This window comes from Dioscorea cayenensis, chromosome 19 (assembly GCF_009730915.1).
Source record: "Dioscorea cayenensis subsp. rotundata cultivar TDr96_F1 chromosome 19, TDr96_F1_v2_PseudoChromosome.rev07_lg8_w22 25.fasta, whole genome shotgun sequence".
Lineage (NCBI taxonomy): Eukaryota > Viridiplantae > Streptophyta > Magnoliopsida > Dioscoreales > Dioscoreaceae > Dioscorea > Dioscorea cayenensis.
The window spans coordinates 23331631-23353107 of record NC_052489.1 but is presented as its reverse complement, the minus strand read 5'-3'; the positions used below and the strand labels follow the sequence as shown (position 1 = coordinate 23353107).

At 30.2% G+C, this 21477-nt stretch overlaps 1 pseudogene; it reads right to left on the bottom strand.

Annotated features, from left to right (window-relative positions):
- Positions 1 to 801: 801 nt before the first annotated feature.
- LOC120284181 lies at positions 802 to 12707 on the bottom strand (annotated as a pseudogene).
- Positions 12708 to 21477: the final 8770 nt, after the last annotated feature.

The window sequence follows — 21477 nt, the reverse complement described above, 5'->3', positions numbered from 1 at the left end:
GTAGGAGAACCATTAGTGCCATCCAAACATGCACTTATCCACCCAAAATATTTACCCGAAGTTATAGATTATCAACCTTGTTTTATATATTATATATTTTAAATTTTTTCAAAGTTTAAATCTTGGCCATCAAAAATATAAATTACACATTTCAAACATCTAAATATTTATTGAAAAATAATGGATGGAGGGTATATTTGACGGGAGCCAAAGTGACATCTATTTCAAATGAGGTGCTTGGGAGAGAAAATTATTTGGCTAGGAAAAAATAACTGTTTTTCTTTTAATTAAAACCTCTTTAAAAAAATTAAAATTTTACTTAATAATCATTTGTTCTTTTTGAAAATTTAATAATCATTTTTATAAAATAAAATTAAATACAATAAAGAATTGATATCATTAAATCAATAAATTAATATAATTTTGGTGGAAAATATCTTTTAATTGAATATAATATAATAAAAATGAGGATAGAAAATTCTAATTGGGGAGCTTACAACAATTTATTCCAACTTTAATTATCAAATACTTACACACAATAAAATGTTACAAAAAAAAAGCATGAATATAATCAAAGGGTTTGTAGCCTAAACATATCTATAAAAGATGTTAGTACAAGACAGGACATTCAACAGATTCTAATTCAACTCATGTTCGAAGTAGTGATGGTAATGAGCCCTGATTGTAAATTTGAGTTTGTAATCTTAATTGCACGTAAACTGAGCAATGCGTATAAAGGACCAACGAAAAAACACCTAATTATTTTTTAACCCTTTGTTCTATCTATTTTTAAAAACAAAGTCAAATGACTTTTGATTTGTCATCTTCTCTTCCATGTAATCTTGGACCATTGAGGAAATCCTTGAACCATTTGGCAGACAATTTGGGAGTTCTCTTCTTTGTTCTGTAGTCCACATGGCAGAGCCCAAATCTCATTGTGTATCCATGAATCCACTCAAAGTTGTCAATAAGAGACCACACAAAATAACCTCTCACATCAGCACCTTTTCTGTCACCAAAACATCACATCATCTATGTAAATTGATTGTCTCATTTGTTATAAACATATTATTAGATTTTTTTTTTTAAATGCGTTTAATACTTAACCATAGATTTAAAAAGTTTAACCCATTAGTTGTTGTTGTTGGATTTTTTAAAAATAAATTAGTATTTGAGAGGTCGTTTGGCATTGTTTTTATTTTTTTTGTTTTTTGTTTTTGTTTTGTTTTTGTTTCGTTTTTGTTTTGTTTTTATTTGTTGCCAATTTTTCGAAAATAAAAACATGTTCGGATATACAAGTTGTATGTTTTGGAAAACAAAAAACACAAAAGCAAAAAAAAAAACTATATATATTGTAAAAAAATTTATTATTTTCTTAATTTATATTTTTATAATTTTTAAATTTTTTTATATTAGCACACAAAATTATGTTATATTAGTAAACAAAATTTTTTTTATATATTTTTATAAAAAAATAAAATAACTAGATGTCAAATTTTATAAATTTATATTATTGACAAAAAAACACATTATATATATATATAGATGTTTTGTGATAATTAGAAAAGGTTTAAAAAGAAAAAAAAATTGAAGGAGATTTCCGAAGAAAAATTTTAAATCTCTAACCATCTTTATCTCAAATTTACTAACTATCTTTAAATAAATTAGAGATAAATATCAAAAAAGAAATAGAAAAAAAATGATTTTTGAGATAAAAAAATCAAGGAAAAAATTATGGAAGATTAATTGGCACGTTTGCCTAAATCATTAATGACTATGAGAAAGTAATTGTAATTAATGTGTTTAATGGGTTAGATTAATGTTTTGGAAATGTTTTCAAAATAGTTGCAAACATAAAAATTGTGTTTCCACGTTTTTTTAAAATATGGATGTTGTTTTCAAAATTTTTGGAAACAAAAATAATTTGTCAAACTTGTTATTTCTGATTTGTTTTCAATTTTTGGAATTGGCAACAAAAATAAAAATTTGCCAACAATGCAAAACGATCCCTGAGTAGCTTGTTGTTAATTATTATTTTTATTTATTAAAAATCAAGCTATGTATAAAGAATATTTGAGATGTTAAACTATAATATTTGTTTGTGATCCATCTCACTATTATTATTATTATTATTATTATTTACGTATTTCTATCTAGTCTCTCTTGGTTGTATTTTATTCAAATATCGATTGGAGGTACTAATGCAAGCACATCATGAAAAGTGCCAATATAGGATGCTTATATATATACTGGGATATGAACTAAACATTTTATAGGAATCCAATAAAATAAATCCATTAAGTCGTATAGACACACATGAATCGCTACAATAACTGTGTATATATTACTATTTTTAATTTAAAAGATCTAATAAATTTTGACTTATGCTCTAATTATCTAAATTTAATGTGTGGGTTTATATAATAATATGTGTGGCTAAGTCTTAAGGATTTTGAGATGTTCTCCCTTACAACCCAAAGGGGCCTTATATAGGCTCCAAGTCCTAACTATTTGTGACAAGACACATACCAAACTTAACTATAGCTTACAAGACACATACCTAATTGTCATGTAGCTAACATGACACTTACTAAACCCATTAATTATAAGCATGCTCTTCAACAGTAAAACTACTGTTGCTACAGTTACAAACCTATGTCTTGTAAGCTATAGTTAAGTTTGGTATGTGTCTTGTCACAAATAGTTAGGACTTGGAGCCTATATAAGGCCCCCTTGGGTTGTAAGGGAGAACATCTCAAAATCCTTAAGACTTAGCCACACATCCTTAGAGATCTCATCCCTTCCCTTGTATCCACCATCCAAGCATTCCCATGAAATAAAGAAGTCCTTGTTTGTGCATAGATCTCTCTCTCTCTCTCTCTCTCTTTAATGTTTATGCTTATGCATCCTTCTCTCTAACTCTCTCAAGCTTCCGCCCTAACCGTTACTTCACCCCGGATGAACCCCGGAGTAAGTTGAACGGCATCCCCAACGTTCACACCTCAAGAGCCGAAGCCCGTGCGCGTGTGATCTAGTGGTATCAGAGATACAGTAACCTTCCTCGAAAACCTCAAGGTAATGTTTACCATGCAAGGGTAAAACCCTTAACAGGGTCCCCAACATGTAGATAGTAAGTTTTATCTTGGTAGTATTGCTTTTATTTGATCCATGAACCAATATCTAAAAATCTAAAAAATGAGTTTTGTACAGATCTTTGAAAAATATTTTGAGCTTGAAAAATGAATCTTTTATGTGAAAAGAGTTAATCTAACTAATATAAAGAGTAAGACAAACTGGAGAACACCAAGAAGTACCCGTCTGAAGGACAGGAGGTCCGTTTAGGGGAAAAGAGTGTAGAGGTAAGTCTGAACTCTGAAAGTTGGACAAGATGAACTCTCACATATTAAAAGATGATCATTTGATTTGCTAAAAATTACTCTTCTAAGTAATTATGCAAAATGGAACACTCAGGCTTCGGAAACTGGAAACTCTACAAGAGTGGCCTAGTACCGCAGACAGGGAAAGGTTAGTACACTCTAAGATGGTAAGGTTGAACGAGCCGACATGAGAATGTCCATGGTGAAAAGAAGTTTAATTTTCAAAAAACCCATAAAAACTAAAAAACCAACAAAAACCAAAAATAAGTTTTTACTTTCAGTAATTATGGATCAAATAGAGTTATTTACCAAGTTTAACTTCTATCGTATTACATGTTGTGGATCTTGTTATTGCATAAGAATTCTCTCTTACTTATTTCAAGTTATTACAAAGTAGAAGTAAATTTTATTTTACTACAAAGTAGAAGTAAATTTTATTTTACTGCAAAGTAGAAGTAGATTATATTTTCTGCAAATCTTATTTCAGTTTTAAAATCAAATTAAATCAAAATTCATCTTATTATAACATTAAATCAACAAGAGAAAAAACCAAATCAATATCAACAACAATATTAAAAAGAAAGAAATCATAAATCATCAAATCAAATTAAGACATCAATGAACCAAATTCTTAAAGAAATAATAGAGAAAATAATTATAATACAAGTAATATGTATTACAATAATAATATTCATCCTGATAAATATCATGATAATATTAAGAAATCTTAATATTTTAAAATGAAACTTAAAACAAAGAATATTCACCAAGAGATAAACATAATAACTAAAATATTAACGGTATTAAAAGTGACAATACAAATCATTAAAGAAATAATAGAAAGTCTAATATTAACAAAATCATAAACATAAAAATGGATATCAAAATGGAAGAAATAATAGAAAAGATATATCCAGGATATGACTGGACAATTGATTTTGAAGAATTACCAGAAGATATTGATGATATAAAATTTTTAATAGAATGCAGATATGATCAATATAACTATCCAACAAAAGTACAAATAGAAAAAAACTACATAATGGAAGAAATTAATAATAATGAAGAAGATGAAGAATACCAAGAAATGATAAGACAATTATAAGAAATCAATATAGAAGAAATAATGATCAATGTCGAATCAAGAGCAAGTAATATTTCAGATAATCAAAGAGCAGAAAGTTCAAATACTAGAACAATAGTAACTCCAACAACAATTGAAAGAACTAGTAGAACAACCCAACCTTTACAATTTCCATCCCAACATAATTTCAATTCAACCAATTATTATGAACAAAATTTTAAAACATATACTAGATCACACGCGCACGGGCCTTGGCTCTTGAGGTGTGAACGTTGGGGATGCCGTTCAACTTACTCCGGGGTTCATCCGGGGTGAAGTAACGGTTAGGGCGGAAGCTTGAGAGAGTTAGAGAGAAGGATGCATAAGCATAAACATTAAAGAGAGAGAGAGAGAGAGAGATCTATGCACAAACAAGGACTTCTTTATTTCATGGGAATGCTTGGATGGTGGATACAAGGGAAGGGATGAGATCTCTAAGGATGTGTGGCTAAGTCTTAAGGATTTTGAGATGTTCTTCCTTACAACCCAAGGGGGCCTTATATAGGCTCCAAGTCCTAACTATTTGTGACAAGACACATACCAAACTTAACTATAGCTTACAAGACACATACCTAATTGTCATGTAGCTAACATGACACTTACCAAACCCATTAATTACAAGCATGTTCTTCAACAGTAAAACTACTGTTGCTACAGTTACAAACCTATTTTACACACTAAAAAAAAAAACAAACACCGACTCCTTTACATAATAAAAATAAACAACTTTGCTTCAGTCCACCAAAAGATGTTGGAGACCGACTTAGTGGAGATTTCCTAGCCTTCCATCATGTTGGCTAAGTTTTCTTCAGCAATGTCTTCTAATCCTTCGGGAGAGTCAGCTGGACTTGGTATCATTAATATATCTGCGAGGAATGCTTAGTCTTGAATAATCCCCATAACGATATTCTCTTGCCCATGAACAGGACTTGCTTCATGTGAGATTGATGGTGGCATCCGTGAGATAAGACTTGGAAAAAGGAGCGATGACATAGGGGAACATGTCTTGGTCGACATATACCTTCATGATCTTTGTTTCCGAGCACCATTTGACATCTTTGATTGTCAGCAATTGTGGGGCAAATTCTCTTCCAATCAGTGGAGATTGCACATGCTCGCCATAGCTTCATCTATCTTTTGATATTTACTGGAATGATCATATCTTCTAGTCGAACAGGATTTATCCTTTCTTGCTCAGGTTTATGATGGCGAAGGAGAGTAATCTTGATATGATGTCGTGCTTCATCAGGATATCCTTCATCATAGCAAGGAGGGAATGAGTTTAGTTCTAAATTGACATACCCGTCAATATGTGATCCAAGAGCTTTGAAGAATTTGTGTAGAAGATGTATCAGCTGCCAGTATTCATTTAGGAAACTTGCTTGCTCTGGACTTGTAAGCATTATTCTGCACAGGTATCCATGTTTAAAGAGGTTGATAGCTTTCATCTGAACACCGTTGATTTCTTGATCATGCCATTGGGACATGTCTAAGGAGCATTTGACTGCAGTGAATCCTTCTTCACATTGTCATCCAGAGTCCTTGTGAGCTATTTCTCTGAGAACATTTCCTGCTATTGCAAATCCTACCGGGAGAATTTCTTCTTTTGCAAGTTGCCTCAGTGTTTCTTGTTCAGAGATAAACTGGTTATACTGAGTTGCCATTAATTTTTTGAAAATAAGCTGTTTTACTTCTGCTATGGGTTCTGGGAACAATTCAAAATTTTCATTTCTTTGTTTTCTTTCTTCAATAAGAACTGTCTTCATTTCTTCAGCTTCTTTTGTAATTTGTTGGAGTTGGGCTTTGATCAGAATAATTTCTTCATTTTTGTTGGATATTTCTGCTTATAATACTTTAATTTTCTTTTATTGTTCTACCATGTAGTCAAGTGTTTGAGGTTTCAAAGAAAACTTTATATTTGATGATTATGGTAAAGGCAGATGAGGTGGAGTTTGGGCTTTCTCATTTGTCTGATGAAAATATTTTGCTAGAGAATGGAATAAAGAGATAAGAGTTTTTGGGTCATGTTTATTGGCCCAAAGATTGTCAAGAATAATTTGTTGAGGAAGATTGAGGTTTGCTTAGGTTCTAAATTTTAGAGTAGAGTTCAAATGAAAGATTGGGAGATTCAATTGAGGTTCAAGGGAAGAAGGTTGATTGTAAAAATTTTTTCCTGCCATATCTGCAAAAAATAAGCTTGTCAGTTAAATGAATTTTCATTCTTTTGCATGTGTTGGAGATATGATCTTTCATGCTTTTAGCATGTATTGGGGTATAAAGATAGCCAGGTTTTCACCATAAAAAGAGATGCGTATGGACCTACTGTTTTTGTAGCCACAGCTCTTTTTATTCGGATGAACAAACCTTTGTCTGTTTATTTCTTTTTGGGGCTTGGTTACATAGTTCCCACAATTGTCAAATTTATGATGGGCAAATTTGTAATTAGCCCTATAAGCTTTCTTATAAATTGGGTGCCATCCTGATGCATGTTAAGGATTAGACTCAAAATTAGGGCCATTTCTTTTGCATGCTATAAGTTCGAAGAGTCACATGTATACTTTCACTATTTTGTTATTTCCCAAATGATTTCAATAAGAGATCAAGACTCTATTGCCATCATTGTATTGAGAGGGAGAAAAAACTTGCATTTATTTTTCTTAATAGATTTATAAATCAAGATTCAAGTTTTAAACCAAAGATATGCAAATCAAATCAGAAGCATAATCATGTATAATACCCAATTTTGTCATCTTTGAATTTAGAATCATCTTGTGAAAGATCTTGGAAATTTCTGTCTTATGATACCTTTTCTAAAATCTTCAGCTATATGGTTTGTGTATCTCAAGAAGATTGAATTTTTATACATTTCATTATTTTTCTATATTATTATTAGTATTAATTTTGACATATTCAACACATAATATACCTAATTCAATATTTCAATAAAATTGAAGTGTATCTAAATTAAATTTAAAAAAAGGAGGTCAACATATACCTCATGGCTCTTGTCAGAAAAGTTAAATAACTATCCAAGTATTCAATCCTATTTGTGTCATTAAGCAATTCTTCCACAGAGCTAAAATCATCACTCTTTTGAGAAAGCCCCGTAATAATATAGAATTTAGTATTAATACATAGAATATTGATTTCAACACAATATATATGGATATTTCAAAAACTTGATTAAATTAAAATATTTAGTGATATATTTACCGATTTTTTTTAAAAGGAAAGACAGAAAAGTTTCAAAATTAAAAATTAAAAATAATTTATTCATAAAAATTACCATTCTCTGTTATGAAGATCGGTGTATACGTTTTTGATATATAAGTAACTATCTTTTCCATGCCTTCTGGGACTATATAATTGTATGGCATAGGTGTCTGCAATAAAAAAACATTTTAATTATCATAATTATACAAATTTTAAACCAGTCAAAATTCAAATTCATTTGATAAACTTACAAAATTAAGACTATCACAACATCTCTATCGCATAGGTGCTAATTAAATGTCAAAACTAACATTACATATTTTAATTTTTAATTTCTTACCTTTTTTCCGATTGGAATTCCATCTTTTTCTACTGCTATGCAATGAGAAATACCGCAACTTCTCACATAGAGACTTGTATAGTGGTTTATTCCAATAAAATCTAATCCATGTTGCAATTTTTCTGTCTTTTGCTGAGAATTTTGGTAATTTTGGACCTAAACGTCTTCTCATTTCATTTGGATAATCACCATAGATCAAAGGGTCAAGAAACCTACAAAAATAAATAAAATCTATATATATATATATAAACAATATTAAGATAACTATGTTTGTAAATAAAAAAGAAGAGAAGGAATTTACCATCCAATTTCAAAATCTATAATTGATTGTGTTGATGAATAATCTTCAGGAGTTTCATTTAATGGTTCATACCAAGCCATAGCCAGAACTATATCCCAATAAGCCCTCTTTGTTTATCCTGTAAAAAATATAAATAAATAATTTATTAATGTTTATCTATTTATTTGCATGCAAGCCTAGAAAACCACCATAACTTCTGATACGTTAAAGTTGTGCATAATTTATTTAAAATCAAAATCCTTAAAACATTTTGTTTTCTTTTTTGTCTTTGAAAATAAATTCAACAGACAAAAAATGCACAGCTCCACCAGACATATATATATATCACTTGATATATAATTAGTTCTATTAATCTGTATATATATTGTTACCTGATATTTTGTTCTATAAATGTGAAGGGCAACAGCATGAGATATTATCATGTTGTGAGCAGCAACATATGGTTGAGAATGAAGAGCAGGAGGGTACAGTCCCCATTCATAGCCAAATTTGGCCACCTCATTTGGTTCATTGAAGGTAACCCAATATTTCACTCTATCACCAAATGCTTCAAAACACACCTCGGCAAAATATCCAAAATCCTCTCTGAAAAATTTTATTATAATAAAATGTCAAGTATAAACCAACTAAATATTATTTAAATTTAATTAAACCTAAAAAATTGAGTTTCTAGAATGCAAAACAGAAATTTGTATTTTTCAATCTATATTAACTAATTTTTTTTTTTATTAAAGTGGATAAACCATAACTTTATTGAAAAATTATTTTTACTAACTTATTCATGTGAGCTTGGTAAATACACAAATTTACTTTTCTTTGATGTGTGTTGGATGCTATTTCACTTTAAATTAGATACATTATATATATCAATAGCTTGTGAGAAGCATGGTTTAAATTTTGCCAAAAAGTTTAAGCTATTGGAATGAGAAATTTAGATTTAAAATATTCATATCTATGTTTGTTAACTTACACAATAAGGAACTATTGATTATGAATGCAAATAGAATACTTTACAATGGATGTATATGTTATATATTTTTCATAGGATAATGTATACATGGAATAAACTGTTAGTACAATCGCACTATAATTGGCATGATTTGACACATAGTCAAGATGGTGTGGCAACCTGTGTGACATGGCATAATTGATGATATGGCAAGGCATGATGACATGACAAGAAGTCTTGACTTGGAGGCAAATATGTTGAAGATTTTAGTGGAGTTATGTTTGGCAATGTATTATAACTTGAAGAAAAGATCATATCAAGACCATATTTAAGGTGATTTGATTGAAGACTTAATATGGATGGAGCTTAATTAAAGAAATACCTATCAATGGTATGATTTAAGACTATTGATGGTATGATTTGAAGAAATCTTAATGAGGATGATTGAAGACTATTAAGGGCAAGATTTGAAGACATGCCTATTGTTGGCATGATTGAGTTGATTGATTGAAGATCTTTCTTGGGAAGATTTGAAGACCAAACTTGGGTGAATTGAAGATCAAGTTTGGCAAGTTTCGTGAAGACGCACAAGGATGTGCACCCCTTGTGAGAGGACTACGTACGTGATGAGGAACTGAGGAGGTAGGCTAGTTGCCGGCAGTCGGGATCGAGAGATTTGGCTGCATCGATCGGACTAAGCATGACCAGGAGGTTAATGGGTCTTGAGGTCATTTGCAACGTAACCAGAACTCAGTCAAGTCAGCAGTCAGGGCCATGTTACATTTCATGTTACAATAGGAATTGCAACAGCTAATTTCGGAAGGTTTTTAAATTAGTAGTCGTGGAGATTCTAAAAGAGGTATGTGCTATATTTGGGATGTTGAGGCGTCTATATAAGCTACCTTACTCTGAGATTGGGTGTGTCACTTGTTGAGGAGAGTGCGTGAGCACTAGACAATCTAGAGAGGGCAGTGATATTTATTGTTGAGAGAGTGAGTGACAAGTGTTTGTACTCATCTATTTTCACCTCTTTTAGTGGATTGTTTATCTTCGAGCTTGGCCCCCCAGACATAGGCGAGTGGACGTCGAACTGGGTTACCAATCTTATGTGTCTCTTTCTTGTTTGATTTGTGTGAGTTTTCATAAGTGTTTGAGTGTTTCTCTAACTACAAACCACATCGGCGGAACTAACATAAACAATAATAATGTATTTAGTCAAAAAAAATTTAGATTATAGGCTTTCAGATCTTATATACCTTCATAGTTTGAATTTTTATTTTCCAAATAAAAAAAACATACTGTATTTCTGCATTCAACCATGCTCCATATTGATCTTCAAGTTCTTGTGGAACGTCGTAATGACTTAACGTCACAAATGGTTGTATTCCTGTTTGAAAATACTAATAATAATGGCAATAATATAAAGAAAGTTGATAATAAAGATAATAATATAAATAAGGGTTTACAACTACATATTATTGAAAATTCACCAAATGGTATATATATATATATACTATTTTATGAAAGCAAATGTCATATATATATATATCCCTTTAAATTTGATTTATTTATATACATACATCTCTATCCCATGTACATCATTAAAATATATTATTACATGTTATTAAGAAAAAAAACATATGTGCAATATCCTTGAAATTTATAGCATATAGTTATTAAATTAAATGTTTGTACATGTATTCCAATAATTTTATCTATTATGTTTAAGTCCTAAAAGTTTTCAATGTGATTAAATTAATATTTTTACATTTATACTCCTAAAAACTTTTAAACTAATTTAATTCAAAAATTAACATTATTTGCTCCCACAGATTAACATTGTCATCAAAGATACTTTAGGAGTTTAAATAAAACTCTAATTTTATTATAAAAAAAATCAATACTTATTTAATCTTATATAATATTAAATAGTTGTATAATTTGCTCCCACAAATCTCCAAAGTACAAATTTGAATTGAATTTTTATTAAAATAATGTAAAAAATAATATTATATTTAAATTTTGGTTCACATTAAATAAAGTATTATAAATGGAGAAAGATTAATTGCATTTACTTATTTTTCATCAAATGTTCCATCGTGCTTTTCCAAACCAATTGTAATTATTGAAAAAATAATTTTTATTTGTACAAAAAAGTATGGCAATAGTTTTGATTGGTAAGGAGTTATATTAGGTATCAAGTATGGATCCAAATCATATCCAAAATAAATTAGATAGGGATTAATACAAAGGACGCCTTAAACAAAAATGCAGACAATTGTCCAAGGGAAAGATTGATATTTCTCAAATGAAAAATTATAAGGACTCTCAAAGGACAAATTATAATAGCATAATTGTGTATGTATGATAGAGAAATATATTAACAAATAAATACAATTTCAAAGGGAGCTTATGGTATTTAGTTTTATTGGAAAATATACACCCAATTAGTACATGAATTTACAGAAATACATGTCCTATACATAAAAATTTAAAATTTAGTGATTTATAAATTAGTACCTCTAATCATCAGTTCATTAATAAGTTTGTTATAGAATTCAATCCCGGAAGGGTTAATTCCTCCAAATCTGCCTCATGTTTCATAGAAAACATTTATTATCTATTTGAAATGCTATTTTTATGCATTTACAAATAAAATATTAATTATCAAAACTCACATGGCAAAACCCTTGACCATGAAATTGAGAATCTATATGCATTCACTCCAAGGGAATGCATCAACTCAATATCTTCCTATTTTTAAAATAACCAAAAATTAAAAAAAGAGTGACTCTCTAATAAATATTTCAATAAATCAAGGAAATTATTTATTATTAATTTGATAGGTAGATATATTTCATTAAAATCCAAAACAAATAGCTTCTTGTACAAACCTTATACTTGTGATAATGGTCACAAGCAATATCACCATTACTTCCATCTTCAATTTTTCCTGAAAAACAACTTACACTATAAGTTTTAATAAAATTCAATTCAATAAAAAAATGTAAATATATCTTAAAAAACAAAGCATAAAAATTACCTTGTAAGTGAGTGAACACATCCCAATTGCTCAAACTTTTGTTATCTTCTAAATATGCACCTTCAATCTAAAATCAAAAGAAAAAAATCACAAATTTTTTTTTATAAAAAATCAAATTTTAATTAAAATGTTATTATTTTTATTATTTTTATTTTTATTATTATACAAAAGGCACATACACATGAAATTTTGCAAAGAATAAGGATGCCCACAGATTAATATAATTACTGACCTGATAAGATGAGGTGGCTGTCCCAAAGAGGAAAGAGGAAGGGAATTGAGAAACATCAAGCTTGAGAGCAGAGAAACTAATGAAGTTGAGAAACAGAGTTACCAACAAGATCCCTGTTCTATTTCCCATCTTCTTGCTACATTATAATAATTTAGACATGTATTATTTATAGAACTGGCAAACCTAGGCAGTAGTCCTTCTCATCCAATTCTATTGCAACAAGAAAAAAAAATATTAATAATCGAGACGTGTACGACAACCTAACCATATATATTAATTCAATTGTCAACTTTGCTCTTAGTGTTTCAGAAACTCACTCATCTTTTTAAGAAAATGGTGGATTTCTTATTTTTTTAAAATTTTATTTTGAATATAATTTCTAAGTTGATTTAGTTTATTTTAGTTGGATCTCTAAAACCTAAAGTTAAATCAAATAAATATAAACTTTAATATATTAAATTAAACTGACTAATCTGAATGCGAAACTAACTAAATAATTGAATTGATTTAATTTATTGTCGAAACATTTTTTTTCAGATATTCCTCAAATGAGTGATTTTTTTTAGGCTTAATCTAAAACATGTTTTAAAGGCAGAAGAAATATTTTGAAATACTTAGTTGGAAAGATTTAACTGTATCTTCAATGGCAATTCTTTCTGACTTATGTTGATTATATTAAAAATCAATCTCATTTTTTGAATATCTATGGCTCTAGACTTAGAAAGAATCTAGCTTAAAGACTCCATAATTACGACTAAATAAAGTTTTGACTTTAGTTCATTCACCATTGACCCTAGTAAAATGATGACACTTGATTTTGAAACTAGTGAAAACGAATATTAATTCGTACTCTCCCACTATCACCCATGACCAGGCACGAAGCCAGAAACGATATATGCAAGGGGGGCGAACTACAAGTTTTAAAATAATTAATTAACAAAAATTTAAAATTAAATTTTTTAAATAATAAAATGTATTTAAAATTTTTTTATGACAATAAGTAAAATTTAAGAGAAAAAAATTAAAATTAATTAATATATCAAAATAAAACTTTTTATCAAAATTTATATTTCTTTATGATTTGGGCAGCTTAAGATAACTAGAGATCGTAATTTTATAATAAGCCCTTTAATTTATTTAATAAAAATTAAATTATTTAGATTTTATTTTAATAAATATGCCTATTTGAGATGCATATATTTAAAATTTATTAATAAAACTCAACAAAATAAAAATATAACAAAAAAAATTGTAACAATATAAAAGTACAAAAGCTCTTATTTATAATTAAAAGAAATATATATTATATTAATTTTAGAGAAACAAATGAATTAAAAAGCCATTATAGCGGATCATAATAGAATTTTGAAAATTTAGTTAAAGAAAAAATTTTCAGGAAGTCATTTAACTTTACTGTGGTATCAATTTGATCATCAAAGTTTAATTTGAATCAATGTAGTCACTATTTTTTAATTTGTTTTCACCGGCTGGTGACTGGCCATATTCCGATCGCCCTTTGCTTATGTGGCTCCCGAGAAATCCATGCATTCTGAGAATCGCCAACTCAATATGCTTACTGGGCCAGTCCTCGTCAGCAGGTAAATTAAAAAAAAAAACTAATGCCACATGTATTTGAAGTCTCCACGTCATCTTCATCTTCTCCATTTTGCTTAAAACCATGAGGTTAGACAATGGCGTTCTGTGGGAGATGCTGAAATCGTGAGGTCTTCTGAAGCACCGAAATGCTCTCACAATGGAGGAGGACTGAAACACCGAAATGCTCTCGCAATGGAGGAGGATTATGGCCTAGGACCCCCTACCTAATGAAGGCACACTCAAAGATGATAACTTTCTCTTCTTCAAAGGACTAGCACTTGCTCTAGAGGACAAGCATTGATTTGAGAAGGCAATGGAGACTTTGATTTCATTAGCCAAACTCAATCTGAGCAGAGAATGGTAGAGATTTCTCATGCAAGGCAGGACTAAGTTCCATTGGTGTTCATCTTCTTTGTTGTAAAGAAGACCTTTTGCTACAACAATGGTGGTGATTTTGGTTGACAAGGAGTGGTTCAAAACATGGTTTTTAACCCAAGTTTGGGATGCTAGCACAGTGGAAGAGAGTTTTGGAAGGTCTACTTGACTGACAAAGAGTTCATGCTCTTCTTAAGCTGAAACTAAGGAAAAACAAGAAAGGAAGAAGTTGATAAACTTATAAACCAAGTGAAAAAATGTTTGGAAAAAACAATGTAAATGAATAGGAGTAGAAGGAGAGTAGATTACTAGTAAGAACAAGGAGATAGAGCAAGGAGCTAAGTGCTAGTGTTCTCATCATCATCATCATCATCATCATCTTCATCAACAACTTCTTCTTCTTATTCTTCTTCTTCTTCTTTTTCTTCTTGCTGTGAGAGAGTGAGAAGATGAAGATGACGTGGAGACTTCAAACATTTGTGGCATTAGGTTTTTTATTTTAATTTATCTGCTGACAAGGACTGGCCAAGTAAGCATCCTGGTTAATTTCTTGGATGCCACATAAGCAAAGGGTGGCAGGAATATGGCCAATCACCAGCCAGTGAAAACAAATTAAAGAATAGTGACTATATTGATTTAAATTAAACTTCGATGATCAAATTGATACCACAATAAAGTTAAGTGACTTCTTGAAAATTTTTGCCAAGATATGACTGATTAAGTATTAAAATAAAATATTTAATATCTTATTGTATTATTTTAAAATTTAAAAATTAACTAGATTAAATTACATTAATTAAATATTATATTAAAATATTTTTGTATTATAATAATTATTGATGGTCTTTCAAAATTTGAGTTTTTAAAATTATTATTTAAAAAAATCTAAAGATGAGGATTTTAAAAAATAAAGGGCTTAAAGTAATTGCTTCATTGACCTTACCTTTTAATTGATGTTGTTTTGATTTATAATTGTAAAAATATAGATAATACTTTAATTAAAAAAATTCTCATTTAGAGGATATATGTAATTTAATAATTTATTTGAATTCATTTAAATAAATTTTTTAAAAATTAATTTTATAAATTATTTACCTTTAAAATCTTATTAATTACAAAATAAACTAATATTTAAATATTTTTAAAAAATAATAACTTTCATTTAAACGTCTATTTAAATTAATCATAATTTTTAAAAAATATTTATTACTAAATCAAAGCTTTAATATTTCTCAATTCCCTAAATCAATGCACATTAATTAATTATACATATTTGTAAAAAATTTCACAACATTTTAAAAAATAGCAAATTCAACAAAAACATCTAATAAATGATAAATAAATAAAATCATTCCAACTGATAAAATAAAATAATAAAAAATAAAAAATAATGAAAATATAAAAATGTATAAAGATAAAAAATTAAAAATTAAAAAAAAAACTTAGAAAGGGGCTTGGAGGAAGAGGGACGGTCGGAGGGGGACGGGGAGAGGGAGAGGGAGAGGGACAGAGAGTGGGAAGGGGATGGCTAGATGGGCTTGGGTGGAAGGGGGCGGGGAGGGTGTTGGAAGAGAGGGAGAGAAGGGGAACTAGGGAAGGTATCGTGTGACACCTCGAACCCGGCTTGGCAGACCCGGTGCATCGACAAAAGGCCACACACCTACAAGGCCAAGACCCAATAGGAGTGCAAGACCTCAAAACCCGATTCTTAAAGCGGTGAGCTATTAAATTCCTGATCTGAAAAAAAAAATTAAGCAACAGATTATAAGCTTAACTGCCTAGTAAGTACCCACTAAATATATCAGAATCATAAAAGTTTCAAAATTTCAAAAGTCAAACAAAATATAATAAAATACAAGTATATCATAATCAAATTCAAAAGTCAAGTTTTTTTTTCCAATAAAACATAACTGATCAAAAAGTCAAGCATATATGCCCCAAAAATAACAATTGCCAAAACAAAATGTCAGAGGTCATATGTTTACCCTCAGTGACCCGAGCCAGAATTATCAGAAGTTGTTATTCTTCATCGACGGAACAGTGGGAAATTATAGTTTTTATTTCATAGATACATGTCGACATGGTCAATGTTTAACCTCCAATGACAGGGTTATTGCAAAGTTAGTTGGGGACTACAAGTTGCTATTTCAAAATACATAATGTCCAGACATTTATCAGAACAGAATACATAAATTTGATGATCCCGTTTTCAGATAAAAATAATTTCAATTCATTTCCCAAACTAAATATTTACTACGAATTTCAAATAATAAATAAATAAGTAATTCAAAATATAATTCGAAATAATAAGCATTTTTCTCAAAAATTTTAGAAATTCAAAAAGACTAGAATTTTGAAATATATACATATAATAAGATTTATATGTGGGATACTCACCTGATTAACGACCAGATTTCGAATTCTTTCACCAATCGAGTTTTCTTAGGAAGTTCTATATTTGGGAATAACCCATCAAAATTACAAGTAAATCAAATTCTAAAATTCACACGAATGCAAAAACATATTCAAGACACTAACAAAACTACTAAGGTCGAGACTAATTACCAATTCCCCTACAAACCTTAAGATTGAAATCAACATAGCTTTGCAAATTCTAACCCAAATCAGAAATTTCAATCTTCTAAGAAAACTAGACATCTACATCTATAACATATCCAAATCTCACAATGATTTGAGATCTATAGAATTTAAGCCATCACTTTTAAAAATCATAAATATGTAAACCAACAATTTCAAACTTGCCTTTTTTAATAAAATATAACTCACAACATGTAATTTCAAATAAGATTAAACTTTAGGAGCATATAATTAACTTGAAATTGAACAACTATCTTATTAAACATGAGCCTTGATTCAACATCTAAGATCTTCAAATTCTCTAATCAAAATTCATGCTTCCTGCAGAAATGCCATTGACCACCATTATAGAAATCTGATCGTATCTCACAAATTACATGGCTAAAAATTCTAAAATTTGGCAGAGTCAAATATAAAACCACCCTCTATAACTTTCTTATAAAAATATAGATCTAAATCAGAACTTATAATCATGAAACTAATCAAAAACTGTTCAAGGGCTACACAAAAATCCTGTCAACATCACCTGCGTCTAAAACTTATAATGTGCAGGATACTTATGCAAAAATTTTGAAATTTTGCAGGTATTTATCCAACGTTGAACTCTACAAGTTTCTTATTTGACTTTCCTCCAAATTTGGCCTCTAAGGCCTCTAAAATCAAAGATGAATTTATGCTATGCTAACAGGAATTTTTGAATCTTATCCTCAAATTAAATCAAATCAACATCCTCACCAAACTCTTTTCCTAACTAGTATCATGCCACAACAATCATAAGAAAGAGTGTCAAAAAATAAATCAGAACCTTACCTCAATAATAACAATGAAATAAATCCTTGATGACGAGACCCTTCTCCCGTCCTCGCCGCCAACACCACCCGCAAATAGGGAGAGAAAGAGATGAGGCAAGGTCTCTCTCATTTTTTTCTAAACGGTGATCTAAAACCGAAGGAGGTGAAGAAACGGCTAGGGTTTCAAAACTAAAAACAAAATCAACAGCTAGGATTAAAAGTAAAAGCAACAACTAAGATTTAATTAAGGGATAGGGCTCACATGTTGGGAGGGAATAAGCAGGTGACCCCGCCGGCGACAGGAGGGGTGGCTGCCCCTACCCCCTGTCGCTCCACCCCTGCCCATGACAATTGATGCACTATTGACGATTATTTTCTAGGTGTCACTAGTATTTTTTACCTATCTTATATCTATCTTATTGGGCTATCACTTTGATTATCAATAGAATTTGAGACCACATGTTTTATTTTAGGTTAATTTGTATGTTATATTTTTTTATTTGTTTGTCTATTACTCTTTTGTCTTGTTTAACAAAATCATTATTTATCTATTTTTATATAAATAATAATATATTCGATTGTCTTATTTCAACGGCAAATGTAGCTGGAGTGTCTTTCTTAAATTAAATTTAATAGTGGACATCAAAATCAAAGAGGATAATCGATTTACGTTTTAATATATCATCAGCTTCACACATTTAATTATAGATAAACTAAATAAGAGACCATACAAAAAAAATCTCACAATTGCACCTTCCTTGTCGCCAATACATCATTATCATCTGTAAATATAAGATTAACTCAAAAATTAATAAAATGAAAGTCAATGAGTGTTAATTATTGATTAAAAATTCATAAATAATTAACTTGTAAAAATTACTGTTTTCATAATAAAAATTATTGATGCAATGTTGTACGTTTTTATTTTTTATTTTTTTATAAATTATAACAATTGTATTATAATCTGTCAATATTATTCATTTTTTTTTTTTTGAGAAAGGCGACAAGCACCAGAACCCAGGGACGTGCACGTGTGGGGAGCAAGGTTCAATGCCGACCCACATGCCCTCACCACAAGACATGAGCTTCGATCCCGGGTCCTCCCCAAAACGAACACCCTATGCAAGGGACCCAATACCAATTGACCCAAAAGTCGTTAGTCAATATTGTTCATATATTATAAAAATATGTATTGACATAAACAATTAAAACATTAAATAAAATTAAGAGAGAAATGTATGGTTACAGGTATACCCCTATAAAAACTAACATTTATGCATCCTCAAAAAGCAACAATATTTATTATTTACATAAAAACTATTTTTTTTTAATACGGTCCGTGTGTGTAGATATCCCTATTATTTATATATATATATATATATAAATAACCCATTATCTAAAGACGTTTCTATATCTCAAATTTAGAAATGTCTATACTAGTGATTGAATTTGCATTCAACGGCTACATACAATCCATTTATACATAGTATTAAATAATATACAATAGTGCCAACAATAATCATACACAGTAATTTTTGTACAATGTTTATATAAATAATAATTATTAAATGATGATCCAACAGTTATCAACAAACATTTTTGGTGAACAATGCATCTATAGACGTCCACTAATAACATATCTTCATATATATATATATATATATACATATACATATATTTACACAAGCACAAATTTCCATTAACAAAACTCCAAAACAATGTAAGAACAAACAGAGATCTATCTATAAAAACATTTTCTAATAAAATTTTACGCAAGTTAATAGATTTAAATACAAAATTTGATAATCATCCTACATAATTGAATTAATTCATTCTGTTTGTGCAACCGTATTATAATTGGCATGATTTGACACCAAGACAAGATAACGTGGCAACCTTTGTGATGTGGCATAATTGATGACATGACAAAGCATGGTGACATGGCAAAGAGTTTTGGTTTGGAGGCAAATATCTCGAAGATCTAAGTGAATCTATTTTTGATAATGTGTTATAACTTGAAGACAATTTCATATCAAAACCATATTTAGGTGATTTGATTGAAGACTAAATATGATTGAAGCTCAATTGAAGAAATACCTATCAATGGTATGATCGAAGGCTATTGAAGGTATGATCTGAAGAAACCTTAATGAGTATGATGGAAGACTATTAAGGGTATGATTAAAGACATGCCTATTGTTGGCATGATTGGCATGATTGATTGAAGATCTATTCTTGGGAAGATTTGAAGACTAAACTTGGGTGAATTAAAGATCAAGTTTGGAAAATTTTAGAAGGCCAAACTTGGATGAATTGAAGATCAAGTTTCGAAAGTTTCGTGAAAACGCACAAAGGCGTGCTCCCCTTGCGAGGGGACTGCGTGGTGAGGAATTGAGGAGGTAGGCTAATTGCCGGTAGTCGGGATCGGGAGATCGGGCTGCACTGACTCGGACTAAGCATGACTGGGAGATTGATGGGTCTTGAGGTCATTTGCAATGTAACCAGAACTCAGTCAAGTCAGCAGTTAGGGCCATGTTGTAATTCATGTTATAACAGGAGTTGCAATAGCTAATTTTGGAAGGTTTTTAAATTAGTAGCCGCGGAGATTCTAAAAGAGGTATTGGCTATATTTGGAACGCTGAGGCGTCTATATAAGCTACCTTGCTCTGAGATTGGGGTGACACCGAAGGAGAGTGTGTGAGCACTAGACAATCTAGAAAGGATAGTGATCTTTATTGTTGGGAGAGTGAGTGACAAATGTTTGTACTTATTTATTTTCACATCTTTTAGTGGATTATTTATCTCCGGGCTTGGCCCCCCAGACGTAGACGAGTGGATGCCGAACTTGGTTACCAATCTTGTGTGTTTCTTTCTTATTTGGTTTGTGTGAACTTTTTATGAGTGTGTGAGTGTTCTCTAAACCACAAACCACATCGGCGGAACTAACACATTCTATTACTATTCAAACATGTATATGGATATACGTAAAGGATTTCTTTCATTAGGTTTTTAATTGCTAACCTGCTAGTGATCTGTTGCCTGCTTATTTCTTAGTAGTTTAAGATAAGTACAGTTATAGAAAAACCCTATTTACAATGGTTTTTAGATGACTCTTATTAATTTGGTACAGTTTAAGTTTTGCCTAATTTTATCTGCCTGTATGAGTTTTAATGGGTGTGATATATATTTTTTGACAAAAGCGACAAACTCTATATACATCAGGGGCATGTGCATAGATTGAAAATTAATCATCCAATCAGCACACTCTCGACCGGAGACGAAGGGTTTGGGTTGCGAACCCACACCCACAACCAACTTACACTACCATTATTACTTTGAACGAGTCTTGAACATGAGATCTTTTGAATATCTCACCCTTATTTTTCGCAATAAAGCAAAGTACTGCTAGCCTATAAGTCCTTTAATAATGGGTGGAATATTGATCACAGTTTGCCATCTCTAGGCAGAGGTTAGAGAGGTTAATTACATGCTAGATTAATTTTCAAATCTAATTAATTACTCCAAAGTTAGTACTTTGA